Consider the following 15,900-nt stretch of genomic DNA (forward strand, 5'->3'; position numbering starts at 1 on the left):
TAGCTAAACCTATTCAGCAGCTGTCAGTCAGTTCCTACTAATACATTGCAAACTTTTATGAAGGGAGCAACAACTGTGTCAGGCTAGGGCACCCAATTTCACCTTAAGTATATATTAGGAGCGGTGACGTGGAAACCACTTGCATTTCCTTGGAGATGTGCAACACTCTGCTTCAGAATGTTTGCCACTATATAAGGGACACAGGTGGCACTGTGGGTTAAACCACAGAGCCTAGGACTTGCCGATCAGAAGGTCGGCGGTTTGAATCCCCACAACAGGTGAGCTCGTGTTGCTCGGTTCCTGCTCCTGCCAACCTAGCAGTTCGAAAGCATGTCAAAGTGCAGGTAGATAAATAGGTACTGCTCCGGCGGGAAGGTAAACGGCGTTTCCGTGCGCTGCTCTGGTTCTCCAGAAGTGGCTTAGTAATGCTGGCCACATGACCCAGAAGCTGTACGCCGGCTCCCTCAGCAAATAAAGCAAGAGGAGCATCACAACCCCAGAGTCGGTCACGACTGGACCTAATGGTCAGGGGTCCCTTTACCTTTAAGGGAAGTCTAACTCTAATACAGTGTTTCCCAAACTGTTTTTGGACTACAGTTCCCATGATCCCTGACCACTAGTCCTGCTACCTAGGGTTGATGGGAGTTGTAGTCCAAAAACAGCTGGAGACCCAAGTTTGGGAAACACTGCTCTGATGCTTCCACCCTTCTGGGCCATGGCTAGAATTCTCTTATAAAAGGGAGGTTATACCGACAACATAAATCGCTGAACCCTTTGTCCATAAGCTTACCATCAGAAGTAGGCAACCTTCTTCAGCCTCAGGGCTGCATTCTATTCTGGGGAACATTCTGGGGGCTGTGTGCCAGGAGTGGGTCGGGCCAGAGACAAAACTGGGTGGAATACTCGCCTTTTTACAGTAGGATAGTTTCTGCACACTCATATACCTCTCTGCAAGGTATATACCTTGCCTGCAATACATCCAGGCAAGTATTATCAGAGTTCAAGGCCATAGCCTAGCCCAGCAAAACTCTTGAGGTGGTTGGAGAACAAAACCGGTGAGGGTTGTGACCTGGGGAGAGGGTGTGTAGCTGTCAAGTGGGTATGTTCTGAAGAGAGCTTTGGGGGCCAGATAGAGAGGGATAGCTGCATTTGGCCTCTAGGCCTGAGGTTCTGAATACCGACTTACATGATTAGAGGTAACCTAACCCATTAGCTGATACAATTGTCAAAAGTGAGTGGCAGAGTAGGGTGGCAGCCACCACCAAACCTCCAGTACAAGGATGGAAAGTGGGAGGGGTGAAGCACTAGCACAGCCAGCATGGTGCAAACGCACCAGCAGGAGCACCAAATTGGCCCTGCCAATGCATTTCCGCCATGCTGACCTCACCACTGCCTTGCCCCTCTCCCTCTCTGCCAGGGTATGCAGCAGCAGCAAAGCAGGTGACTGGAGGTCAGGTGAATGCCCCCTCCACCATCCGCTGCTTCCAGTAACTGTCCAACAACACCTTGATGTCCAACAACACAGAAAAGGATGAGAGGGCCAGAATTAATGTAAATGCGGCATTTACATTCACTGCTATTACATATCACCACATTTTACATGTCTCAAATGCAATTCTCCTGATATTATTACCATTTTAATGCCAAGTCATATGCTGTAATGTCATCAAAACCTGCATTGCCTTGGGGAAAATATGCATGTAAGAGAACAAGAAAGGGTTTTTGCAGCTTAGGGACTATAAACCCAGGAGACAGTGTGATCTGAAGTTAAATATATGTGAGCAGGACTCATACAAAACTTCATGCATTACACTTACAAGTGAGATTTTGCACACTAAACTATCCCAGGGCTTGTGAATGACAAAGCTTTTACAGAATGGAAGTGCAACCAGAACAGGCTAAAAATGTAATTTATCAAAGGACTTTCTACATAAATCCGCAGGAAAACAGAACTGAAAACCAAACTCCTGCTGCAAGTTACGCACTAGACTAAATGTGATATTTAGCAATCAAAGTCTAAATGACACTATTTAATTGGAAACATAATAGTACTGACTCATGCCTACAGGAGGCTGCCAATTTTCTTATCTCTGGCAGACATACAAACTTGTTGAGTGAAGAGTGTCATTTTTAAATGCTTCACTGGCAAGGGGTGTGGCGTGTGGATAATCCTTTCTGATACAATTACAACATGCATTCAATACATAGGACTGTTTACTATTCTGCAGCAATTTACCCTTGGATAACAAAGTAGAAGCTTTTAGGATTTATTAATTTTATCCTTAGGTAAATTAATTACTCCCCCCCTTCAATAGGATATGAGAAGGATTATTTTATTTAATCTTCTATCCCCTAAATTAGAACTCTTTGCCAAGTAACACCTAGCTGCAAAGGGCTTGAGAGACATAGAAACTTAGAATGGGACCTCTTTACCTTAGTTCTTACTTATTATTAGAATTCCCCACCTTATTGTTATTTCTTTATTGTTTCAGTATTTTATTAGGTAGAAAAAATAGATTATCTTATACTGGTTGTCTGAAATCCCTTTTTCCTTTAATATACTGTATTTTTCCGTGTATAAGATGATTTTGTTTAATTAAAAAATGTTAACAATTGGGGATCATCTTATACACAGATAGTACAGAGGGGGGGGCGGGCAATTGGGGTTAGCTGCGAGCATGAGTTTGTAAGCGGTGATTGGGCGGGTGATTGGTGGCTGTGGCAGGGCCTGCTGGTGACTGGCTGCTGCTGCGGCAGTTGGGCGGGTGATTGGTGGCTGCGTCAAGGTTGGCTGCATTCCCCCTCCCCAAAAAAGCTTAACAACTCTGGGCAATCTCCCATTTCCTAAATTTGGGGTCCCAAAAAATAGGGGTCATCTTATACATATGGCGTGTTACACACAGAAAAATACGGTACTTATATTTCTTTGCACACAAAAGATACTGTGAGCTGACATGAGTCCACCTAGTGGGGAAAAGTAGAATATAAAGTCAGATGCAAAATGTAATTCAGTAGGTGCATTATGTGGATATTTGCGTGTGCAAATCTCAGTCTCAGCTGTCTTTGCCTTGTCAAACCAGCTGTACCATCCAACCCTGCTGCCATGTTCCTTCCAGCAATTGATCACAACTTCCCTCGTGTTCTCCGGAAGATCATGCATGGTTGAAAATGGTTGAAGCTAACTAGAGGGGACTAAGCACCGTGGCTGGAAGACCAAGCCCTTTCCAGGCTATATATCTATATTATCTACAATCTATATATATCTATACCAGTAGGACTAAAATTATGCTGCAGTATCTCAAACTTCTTCCACCCCTAGATAATGGTTGTTGAGGAGAGGAAGGCACACTGATGCAGGTGGCAACTGTATTTCTGTTGATGTGTATTCCACTGATGAAAAGAGGCCACAACATGATGCCCTTCAAATATATATATGCAAAAGTATCTATGATCTGTGAAAGGTCGTGGGGGGCAGTGTAGCAAGTGAGACCGGTCTCATTTTACAGACTGTTCAATACAAACTCCCTTCCCTACATGTGGTTCCCTCCAAAGAACTTGTCAGAACCAGAATCTTGCCTGTGTAACAAGTCCTCGCTGCTGTGCTGAGCTGCTTATGATGCTCATGGATAAACGCAACTACTGAAGCTCAGACTCCTGATGCTTCTTGGTATTAGGCAAGGTTTCCTCACACAATGAGGACCTTTTCAAAACTCATGGGATAGGGGTGGCCATATGTCCTACTTTACAGAGTCTTCTATTTGTCCATTCCCTGTCCAACTTAATGATGAAGAACCCTAAAAAGGGAGAGTGGGAGAGACTCTGAAGTTGCCCATCATCAGTGAGCACCTGGAAAGCAAACTGAATAGGCAGGCACACAGGTCACCAAAGTTACAGTTTCCCCCATGATGGTGAGATGTATTTCTATTTCTATTGCTTTTATTGTACACTGAAATGATTTTTTTAAGAGTTGGCAGTTTAGAAATAATCTTATAAGTAATAAATAGGTAAATATTTAAATTATAGTAAATGTGTATCTATACACATGTATTAGCATATGTACATTTTATACAAATCTGTTTCCTCTTTTGTCCTGTTTTTAAGTGACGTATCAAGTGTCAAACAATAACTCAAGATGACCCAGAAGCTTTGACATTTTAAAACCAATAACATAATTGAATGCCATTTCAAAAACAAAAACAAGCAAGACCTAATGTTATAATTGAATCTATGTATAGTTCTGAAGTTTGACCAAACTGCGGGAGGCAGTGGAAGACAGGGGTGCCTGGCGTGCTCTGGTCCATGGGGTCCCAAAGAGTCGGACACGACTAAACGATTAAACAACAACAAATAGTTCTGAAGACTCATCATATGTTGTCTGAAACACCTGTGTATATGTGTGTCCCTAAATTGGACTTCCCATAATTCTCCACTTTTCAGATATAATTTGCCAATATTTTTTAATGTTAGCACTTTACTGAAGATACTATAATCTGCAGTGTGGCATAAGACCCACCAGGTGGCAGTACAGACATGTATCTAGAGAGAATTTTCTGCATTAGCAAAATGTAAGAGCTTTGCAAAATTCTGACCGGAAAGATTGCTCAACTCTGAGAAGACCTAATAGGTAGAAAGTTCAACAGTCCATAAACTGTTCACAGTCTTTGTTTTTTGTACACTGTCATTGGCATAGATCTGGTTGAAAAGCTTTTGAGCAAACTTATGTTTCTGAACTGGTGTCTCTGATTTTGGTACAGCTGCCTAAAAATGGTCCCCCAATTTCAAAAATTTTATGGGCACAAAGGGGTACAAAAATGTTGGGGAACACTCCCCGAAACATTATTTCCTTTTTGTTGCTTAGGGTGGGGGTGCTTCAATCAATCAAGAACATTCAGATACCACTCCTCGCCCAACCTAGTTCTCCTCCACTATGACTTCCCAAATCTAGGGCATTCAGGCAGTGATGGATCTCCAGAATAAGCTCTTCACAACCTTATTGGCCTTCACTGATGTTGCACAACCACATCTACAGGCAATTGGAGAAGCCAACAGCAGAGAACCACCATGTAAACAGTAGGCTTTTGGAGGCGGGAGGAGAGGGAGAGGGGTTCTCATCTTACCTAAATATTTGTGGGGGTTTTGGGGGGGGTAGCAAAAATGTTCTCACTGAACATTCAGCTCCACTCCGTATTCTGCAGTTTGTGTAGCTCATCTTTATTCCTGCATTTTTGTATGTTGTTTTCATTTATTTTTATGGACACTTCCCCCTTTTTGTACACATATTTCCCTGGTGGATTACACTACAAAATCCAGAGAAATGTGAATCATGAATTTTTGGAAGCTCATAGAATTGTAGGGCTGGAAGGGATTCCCAAGTGTCATCTAGTCCTCTCCCTGCAATGCAGGATAATTGGGTTCAAGTTTTCCCTTTTTTCAGGAGGTGCAAATTAGGGTATGTCCCCATTGAAAGAGGAATTGATCCAAATCTCTCCCCAACTCTTGTGTAAGTGCCCATGCAGTATGAAAGTCTCATCTGTAGGGCAATGGGTATTGGAGGGGGATTTCCAGCTGGTGGCAGAGGACAGAGTGACTCCAGGAGACATAGGTGTAAAAACCCAAAACTGAAACGAAGACTTTATTACTAAATAATAAACACAACCTCTGGGGGGTGTTATTCCTGCAGGCAGGCTACAAAACTCAGCTTTTTTCCTTTTATAGTCACGGCCAGCTGCAGCCAATTAATTCCAGAAACTTCTTAAAGGTATACACACATGTTTCTGTGCTGAATGTCCCCTAACACCCCCTCTCATTCAAACAGAAACAATAGTACTTTAAACATATACAGAACCTATTTACACATCACGCACAACAATTCCTAATTTTGTCACTAGTTGTGCATGTTTCTCAAAAGTTAGTGCTTTTGTAAATATATCAGCCACATTTTGCATACTCTCACAATACTTCAGCATTATCAGGTTTTGCTTCACATTTTCAGCCACATTTTGATATTTAATTTCTAAATGTTTTGATTTGTTTCTAAACTGCTCAGACCCAGCCAAAGTTATTACAGCTTGATTGTCTTCCCATATTTGAACTGGATAATCACATTGTATATCTAAATCCTTGAGGATCTGAACATAAAATTTTATTTCATTACACAACTCTGATAAAGCACAGTATTCAGCCTCTGTTGAAGATGTGGTCACGATACCTTGCTTTTTGGACTTCCAACCTATCAAGGAATCCCCAAATTGAAATACCATTCCAGAAATTGATTTTCTATCAGGAAGGTTGGCCCAATCACTGTCAACGTAACGCTGCAATTTTGTAGACCCTGAAGATGGTAATCTTAAACAATAATCAAGTGTTTGTTTTAAATACCGGAAAATACGTTTTAAACCTTTCCAGGCATTTTCTGTGGGACAGCTTGCTAGTCTGCTCAATATTCCAACTGCATAACTCAAATCTGGTCTACTCCACAATGAAATGTATAGTAAACTTCCAACTATTGAATGGTACATTTCAGGATTTACAGGTTCTGTGCATTCTCTTTCATCCTTGAAAAAACCTATTTCCATTGGGGTTTTTACTCCCTTGCAGTTTTGCATATTGTTTCTTTCAAGTAACTCCATTATTTTATCTTTTTGACTCAACAAAAAACATCATTTGTTCTTTGAATTTCTAGACCAAGATAATTTTTTACTGGACCCAAATCTCTTACTTTAAATTCCTTTCTTAGTTGTTCTGCAAACTTTTCCACTTGCTTGTCATTTTTTGTAGAGTAAAGCAAATCATCATCATAAGACAGACATAATTATTGTTTATCACCCTTTCCTTTAGTGTACAAGCAGTTATCAGCTAAGCTTCTTTTAAAGCCAAGATTTTTTAAAGCATTATCAAGACACTCGTTCCAATTTCTAGCTGACTGTTTGAGCCCATAAATTGCTTTGTTCAGCCTATATACAGAATTCTGTTCACCTGCCTCAAAAAATTTCTTCTTGCAGATTTGCGTTAAGATAAGCTGTCTCAATATCAAAATGGTTTACCTTAAACCCACGTTGTGCTGCAAGAGCTAGCAATAAGCGTACACTTTCGCTCCTTGCAGTAGGAGAAAAGGTTTCATCAAAGCTTTCACCTTTTCTTTGAGTAAAGCCTCGTGTTACCAGCCTAGCTTTGTACTTAACACCAGCATCTGCCAAGTGTTTTATTTTATACACCCATCTACAGCCCACTGCCTTTTTTCCTTCTGGCAATGGCTCTATGGTAAACACATTGTGTTCTGCTAAAGTTTTCATTTCTGCTTTCATTGCATTTTTCCACATTACTATTTCCTGGTGTGGTAACTTTAAAACCTCCTCATAATCACAAGGTTCTTTCTTCACAGCAACAGTTTTAACTTCTTGTATAGTAAACCTTTCTGGAGGTACCCCCTTATTGCTTCTTTGTGATCTTCTAACTTGAACACTCTCCCCCTCTGAACTATCTTCCCCTTCTGATTCATCTTGCTCAGGAGAAATTGGTTCAGCTTTAGGAGATTGTGTACTGGGACCCTCACCCCCTGAGTCCTCATCACTATCACTTTTAGAACTTTCTTTAATTTGTGGCTTTTCTTCCTCAGATTTCACAATTATCTGTATCATCAGAAGATAACACAACTTCTGAATTTCCATGTAAACGAACCCAACCATCTTGCTCACAAAACTCTGCATGTCTTGATATCACAGCTCTGCCACGCCCTAGTGCAAAGCGATACCCCTTTGACCAAGTTTGATAGCCAACAAACCTAAGTCTCTTTGCCTTGGGTTCTCCTTTCCTTCTCTGTCCTTTTGGGATGTGAACCCAAGCCCAGCAACCAGAAGTTTTAATATGGTCTAAAAAGGGTTTTTTTCCATAAAGCAAAAAATGAGGGGTATTGTTTATGGTAGAATGAAACAATCTGTTCTGTATGTAGTTAGCACACAGAATTCCTTCCCCCCAAAACTTCCTGGATAAGCCAGAATCACATAGCATAGAATCTAGCATTGTTTGCAAAGACCTTATCTTGCGTTCTGCAACTGAATTTTCTTCAGGCGAAAAAGGACACGATTTACGGTGACTAATACCACGCTTTTTCAACCAGACCTGGATGTTGGAATGAATCCACGACAGACGAGTGGCAGGTGTCATATGAGAGGCGTCTGCCGGGGCGAGCCCCGGGAACTCTCTTTTATTGAATATTACAAACATTGCCACAGGTGTGCTTGTGGCTGATTGGTTGATACAAACACAAAGCAACTTGTTGCTGATTGGTTCACATAGGTACAAGGCGGGAATTACATATAACCATTTATCACTGATAGATCAAAGGCTGAGAAACGGAGCTGGAACTAGACAGGCATGAAACCTCCTAATTAAATTATAACTAAAGATTAATATTGAGAGAACATAACATGAAGGAATACAACAATCATGTTCCGTAGATGTGGTCAGCTAAGCATTAAGAACAGATCATATTGTTTGTTCATGAACTTGAAATGAACTGAAGAATGAGAAATGTCTTTGTGTGTTTGGAACAGGTTTGTACAGTGTGTGCAGAAGCAGAAGCGAGACTTCCCAGAATGCAAGAGAAAAGAAGCAATAGTTCTCATAGCAAGACTTAATGCCACAGTTATGTGCAGTAAGAGAACTGCAGAAAGAGAACTTCTCTTTACCTGGAGGGCTTCAGACATGAACTCGCCTCCACGGTCATTCTGCAACTGGGTAACTTTGTAGGAAAACTGCCTTTCTATATAGTTGACCCAATTCTTAATCAGTTGACCAGTTTCACTTTTGTGTTTTAACAAGTATACCCAAGTATACCGGCTATAATCATCCACAAGAACCAAAAAAAACTTTTCTCCTCCTTCAGACTCTGCAAATGGCCCACAAAGGTCTGAGTGTACTAAAGCAAATGGCCTCTTGCTAATTCTAGTACTTTCAGGATAAGACCCTTGCTTACTTTTAGACTCCTTGCAGGTATTGCAGTCTAGAAAAACTGAGCATTTTTTCATTTTAATTCCCTTACTTAATTCTGGCATTTTTGCAATACTGCGGAAATTGGCATGCCCCAAACGACGATGCCACAGATGCTGGCACTCATCATGCAAGGCTCTATTACAGGCTTTAACACATGCCCCAGACTCACTTACTAGCTGGTCTTTCAAAACAAACAAACCATTTTGTAGTGATGCTGTAACCACTTTTCCAGCTTTCTCTATTTTACAGCCTGAACCAGAGAAGGTTACTTTAAATCCCTGCTTAACAAGACTTGTAACTGAAAGCAAATTATTTTCTAAACTTGGTACACATAAAACATTGGTAAACTTGGTACTTAAACAGTTGATATTCACACTACCCTTTCCAGCTGACTCATGCACTGTTCCATCAGCTAGTACTACATATACAGATTTACAAGGCTGCTTTTCTACAAGGGTTTGTGCAGACTTAACAAAAATGTTTGTCGCTGCTGAGTCTAAAATCCAGTCTTGTCCAACGTCGTGACTGGTGCCTTGAACTGCTGCAGAAACATACTGGACTCGACTCTTCCTGTCTCCTCGCTTCCCAGCAAACGCAGGCCGCCCTTTTCTTGTGTTTTCTCCCACAGACACAGTGCACTGACGTACTAAATGCTTGGTTGACCCACAACGATAGCATCTTCTGACTGTGAAAGCTGCTTCCTCTCTGTGATCTACAACCTCTTTCGGTTGCCGCTCCTCATCAGTTGCATATCTTTTACTGGACTGCCTCCCATTTCTGGAGTTACGGTGAGGGGTTGTGGCCTTCCTCTCATGGCGTCTTTCCTCCTCATCAAGCAAATGCCCAGTTAATAAATGCATTGTTAATTGGCTTTCTGGAATTGCCTCCAGAGTCATCACTAAATTGTCCCATGACACAGGAAGTGAAGACAGCCCAATATAAACCTTTCTCTGTTCAGAAAAATGTCCCCCAAGTTCATTTAACTGTGAAAAGAAATCACGCATTCTTTGAAGGTGTGTTGAAAACACATTCACTCTCACTTAGTCTGGCTCGGCACAGAGCTCTCATTAGAGTAATTTTGCTGCCAGCAGTGTCTCTAATGTGTATCGCTCTCAGTGTTTGCCAAATCTCACTTGTTGTTTCAAGGTCTCGCACATGAGATAACTGAGACTTCTCTAAACTCAAAATTTAATTGGCATAGGCTTTGTCCTCCAGCCTTTGGTCTGCTTCATCTACTTCTTCATCCTCCTCTTTTACAGGAGGGTTAACAATAACAGTCCAACATTGTTTTTTCTTTAAAAACGCCTGCATCTGTAAACTCCATGACATATAATTGGACTCTCCCAGTTTCTCTACTGGAAAATAGGAAGCTCCCCCTTGAGCTCCAGCTCCAAGTCCAGCCATGGCTCCACCCAGCTTTCAGCTTTCCACTCAGTCCTTACTCACACGTGGCTTGAAGAAATGTTCGGCTCCTGGTCTCAAACAGACACTCCCTGCCGGTGCCTTCACACAGCCAGCTGCTTGAGAAACACTGAGTTGCTTCCAGTCTCTGGGTTCTTTTCACGCTCTGTCTCTGCCCACTCAGGACTGGGGACTGGGCCCATAACCTGTTGGAGGGGGATTTCCAGCTGGTGGCAGAGGACAGAGTGACTCCAGGAGACATAGGTGTAAAAACCCAAAACTGAAACGAAGACTTTATTACTAAATAATAAACACAACCTCTGGGGGGTGTTATTCCTGCAGGCAGGCTACAAAACTCAGCTTTTTTCCTTTTATAGTCACGGCCAGCTGCAGCCAATTAATCCCAGAAACTTCTTAAAGGTATACACACATGTTTCTGTGCCGAATGTCCCCTAACAATGGGTCCAGAGGCTTTGGCAACTGACATCTTAAGGGCAATAGAATAAAACCAATGCATATTGAGTTTTTATAGTAAGTTTCTCTCCTCTTTTAGATAAGAGCATAAGGTGATCCTGCTGGATGGGCCAATGGCCCATTGAGTCCAGCATCCTGTGCTCGGAGTGGCTACTCACAGAATCATAGTGGGGGGGGGCTACTGTTCATCATCTACTGTTCAGATGATTTGGTGCACTGTGGGCAAGGAGATCCTGCTGCTTAGCTATAGTTTCCCTGTGCCCATGTTGTTGCTCTGTGTGTACACAACACGTTCTCAAAGACTTTGAAGATACAAATCAGAACTTGATTACAGGCAGGCAGCTGGTTGTCAAATATGCCTCTCCCTCGCCATAGGCAAGTACTCCCTCTGTTTTTGTATAGTTGCCTTCTGTGCCTTGTAGTGCTGTTTCCTGAGTTACAGTGCAGTCCACGTACATGTCTACTTGGAGAAATAAGCCTCATGGAGTTCAAGGAGCTTTCTCTTACTGAGATGCTTATAGAGTTGTAATATTTGCTCTACAGTGGGGTGAGTGGTATGCAGGGTCTTGAAACCTTCATTTGCAGCCAGGGCAAATGGGGGAAATGGAAACGTTACTTTTTAAGACAATTCTCCCCTTCACAAATATTTAAAGAAGGGGTAAGACGGAGGAGAGGGAGAGAGATTAGGGTAAAAGTGGGAGGAGGTGGGTGGGATAGATCTTGTTGATTACACTGAGGGCCCTCCCCCCCCCCAACTGTTTGAAAACTAGCTTTGTGACTTCCAGCTGTTTTGGACTACAATTTCCATCAACCCCAGCTAACATGGCCACTGACTGATAAGAGACAATAGGAACTGTAGCAGATTGAGAAAAGCTGGACAAAACATCTGGGCAGCAGGAGGTTGGGGGAGGCTGTTTTGGAGCAGAGGTTGGGAAGTGTGGTTTCCCAGATGTTGTTGGACTACAACTCCACTCAGCCCTAGCTATCATGGCCAATGGTCAGGCATGATGGTAGCTGGAGTCCAACAGCAGTTGTAGAGCTATAGGTTCCTCATCCCTGTTCTGCAGAGTAAGTCAGCTCGTCTGAAACTAGGTCCTCATCCTGCAGAGAAATGATTGCTGGGGAAATCTGTGGAAAACATTGGGCTGTGATGAACAAATTCTATTCATATTTTGAGGAGTGAGTGCATTATAATTAATAAGGAAAACAACCTGCGCACCTGTGTGCTTTGAATGTCATAATTATGATTAACAGTGTAGTTATTTATGTGGGTGGAGTCTTGTGAAAGCTGGTCTGGACCTGTTGAGTGTATCCTTTAAAATATATTAATACAGATCAGTGAGATTGGATGGAAGTGTGGAACCTTGTGCTCACATGAGAGAGAGAGAGAGATCAGAGACAAACCTAATAACTAAAGGCAAGACTAAAAATGGCGGACTGCTTGGGAATGGTGGGTACTGGCACAACCTTTGTTTCATGGGATTGCTCTCTGCAGGCCTTATGCATAGATAACAGTGACAGGTATATGGCACTGGGTCTGTTTGTTTTTGGAGCATTGCTCATTAGGCAGGGTACAAATATGTTTGTAGCACTAGCCTCTGCATTTTTACTCAGAAGGGCTTATGCTCAGTAGGACTTATTCCTGGGTATCTGTGTTTGGGTTGCAGTCTTAATTATTAATTAAAACAGTTGCCCATTGTTGTGGCAAGTGTGAATATAATTGTGTTCCAGAATGTTAAGTTTTCTTTGGAATTTAGGAGTACTTGAGTTTATTTGGTGCTAATAAGCAAGCAGATTTTTCTTCTCACAGACAGGAACATAGCAACTGCCTTATATTGAGTCGGACCATTGATCCATCTCACTCAATATTGTCTACACTGATTGGCAGCAGCTCTGCAGGATATCAACATACATAACTCAGCAACAAACTTTTGACAAACTGCCTACTTGGTTCCATACACTCACCCCCAGTCCCCCCTACACTATAAAAAGCATTATTCAGAATAGTGGTTTGCACAACCCACTAAGGAAGATAAGAAATTCAAATTCAAAACAGTAACAATTAATTGCACATTCCTTCAAAATCCTATTAAAACTATTTAGTTTAATTAACTCAACAAAACTGATGAACTTCATCCAGTGATTCCAGCTTTTCAAAGTCTGATAGTCATGTAGACCTCTTGACCCCGTTGCCTCTTAGAGCTCACCTAGGTAATTCCTCCCAGTGAGGAAGTTATGGTTTATCTAAAATGGAAGAAGTAAGGTAATGGTCTTCATGGCCTTGTTGTAGGAGGAGAGAGTAGGGTCTGTGAACTTAAGGCAAGACTCACTGTGGCTCATCTTTGTGCATTTGAATCTAACCATTGTTTTACCAGTACTGTGTATAGACATAAAGAGGCCCTATACAGTGGTACCTCGGGTTACATACACTTCAGGTTACATAAGCTTCAGGTTACAGCTTCAGGTTACAGACTAGTACCTCAGGTTAAGAACTTTGCTTCAGGATGAGAACAGAAATCGTGCAGCAGCGGGAGCGGGAGGCCCCATTAGCTAAAGTGGTGCTTCAGGTTAAGAACAGTTTCAGTTTAAGAACAGACCTCCAGAACGAATTAAGTACTTAACCCAAGGTACCACTGTACAAGGCAGCTGCTGTATACATTTCAGTGGATAGGGCAGCTCTGTGCATATAAAGCTCTTCAAATGAATGCAGTCTGCTGGGGACTCTGTGTACATTTTGGAATACCTTTGGGGTACCAGATTTGTGATACTGTATTAAGGCATTAATTGTATTTAGGATTATCTTAATGCACCCCAGCAAATCTTGACTCTACAGGCTTCCTAACTTCTGATGTGGGGAAGTTTTTTTTGTACTGCACAGGAATCACAATGGATGAAATGTCTTTGCATAAATGCATAGAGTCTTTTAAAAGAATGTGCTGTGCTTATGAGATTAACATCATCTGCCTACAGGCAATTATATTTAAATACATGAAGCTAATTCCATATGGTGTAGCTTCTTTATGTTTAATAGAACATTAAACCACTAATCTGTGTGAAGATTGAAGTTGAATTGCCTTTTGTGATTGTAGCCCAAGGACTAAAAGCATGATTTTGCATTTTGGGTACAGCGTTTATCATTCTCTCTAATAGCACTACCAGTGCAACCTGAAGGTCTAAGATGAGTTGATGAAAGGGAGAAGACAAGTTTTCCATATTATTGAAGTATACTTTCAATATTTTTTTTAAAGGGGGGACCATTTATTTATCCTGAAAAATATTAACTCAATAGTTGTTGTTTTTATTTCTAGATCTTGTATTTTGTATTTTGATGAGGCTGAAATTTTGTATTTTGACTACACTGAAATTTAGCAAAAACTTGCACTTTGCTGAAACACACATGAGCACTTTGCATGAAACACACATTTTGCCAGCTGTAACTGACAATGCAGAATAAACTATTTTTCCTTTATAGGTGTCATTGGTCAGTTCTTTTAAAAATGGGTTCCCTTAAATGTTTTGTTATCATCATCACTAGAGTTATAACTTTCAGAACAAGAGGGCCTTAGACGGCCCATTGCTCGAGAAAGGTCCAGCCTTAACAACCACAAAACCTTATGCCACCATAATATTCTTACTAATCATGCAGGGGTTTTAAAGGGTTTTTGGTTTAGGTTTTTTCAGAGGCGTAGCAGCCAGTGCTTTTTTTTCTTTTTTAAAAAATGTTTAAGGGTACTCTAATTTTCCTACTCATATTCAAATACTGCCCCTCAATGAGGCCAAACTTAGATTCACAAAATGTTATGGGGTATGCATCCCTGTGTCCCCCCAGAAAAAAGCATGGGGTGTAGCTGGGGTGGGGTGGGGCGCACTGCTTTTTTGAGCAGTGTGGGGCTTGTGTCTGCCTGCTGCCTCCCCCTCAGCCACTCTACAGCTCAGAGGGCGGGGGCGGGCGGACTCCCTGCAGTCTCCGCGCTGCTCGAAAAAGCAACATGGGCCTGCAGGGCGCCAGAGCAGAATGCAGCTGGGGCACTGAGATTCCAGCGCGTCCTGCCTTGCCCCGCACCAAGGGCGTCTCACCCCACCTCCACCCTTTTGCACAGCAGATGCGCCACACTGGACACCCAAGTGGGTAGCTACACCGCTGGGATTTTTGTTGTTTTGCTATTGTAGGTTTTTACAAAAATATTCTTCCTTGTCAGTTAAATGCATCACTTTCACCACTAGAGGGGCCCTTCTCCAAGTATTTCATTTATAAACTTGTAAAATGCAAGTTTTTCATTTCAACAAGTAATCATTTCAGGCTGTCTCCTCATACGGATTGCATGCCCATTAATATTAGAACAGCTCCAAAAGACCCCACATTTTTAGCTAATGCATTTGTGGTATCGGAGGCTTGGTTTAGACTATGTGTATGCAATAGACACCTGTTTTTCTGCTTCTCCATTGTGTATCTCTGTATTGTGTATCTCTGATGAAGGAATGCTTCATGATGTTTGACAGGGAAAGGCATAACTATAAATACTAGAAAGGATATCATGGAGCTGTAGTGGGTCATGTTTTCCCCGCTCCCCAGTGCAATTTTTCTAGAAAAAGAGGTGCCAGAACTCACCATGAACCCCTCCGCTGTTCTCTTATACAGTGATACCTCAGGTTACATATGCTTCAGGTTACTTACGCTTCAGGTTACAGACTCCGCTAACCCTGAAATAGTGCTTCAGGTTAAGAACTTTGCTTCAGGATGAGAACAGAAATTGTGCTCCGGCGGTGCCGCGGCAGTGGGAGGCCCCATAAGCTAAAGTGGTGCTTCAGGTTCTGCATAAAGTCTCCATTGCCCTAAGTACCTTAAAGATAATCCTGAGAAATGACAGCTCTTCAGAGCAAACATAAGGGGAAAGTCTGTACTTGCTTACATACTGAAACAGCTCCTTGCCATCAGAAACGGTTCATTCAATCAGGGAGACCAGGGAACAAAAGCAGGGTCTGCAACATGCCCCTGTTTCAGTTCTGGGCCCTACTCTTACTTTAGCAACACTT

The 15,900-nt window shown here is 42.0% G+C and overlaps 1 protein-coding gene across 2 annotated transcripts in view; it reads left to right on the forward strand.

The window, feature by feature from the left end:
• The first annotated feature begins 3,313 nt into the window (after positions 1-3,313).
• LOC308477444 (pancreatic lipase-related protein 2-like) overlaps positions 3,314-15,900 on the forward strand; it is a 33,604-nt gene continuing 21,017 nt past the window's right edge. The window contains exon 1 of one of the 2 annotated variants that reach the window (XM_081006019.1): positions 3,314-3,908. The gene's annotated coding sequence lies outside the window, so the exon portion shown is untranslated. Of the gene's footprint in view, positions 3,909-14,854; positions 14,992-15,900 lie in introns of those variants that run through there. The other variant, XM_081006020.1, reaches the window with a different exon arrangement.

This window comes from Podarcis pityusensis (assembly GCF_964106645.2).
Source record: "Podarcis pityusensis genome assembly, chromosome: 5".
Lineage (NCBI taxonomy): Eukaryota > Metazoa > Chordata > Lepidosauria > Squamata > Lacertidae > Podarcis > Podarcis pityusensis.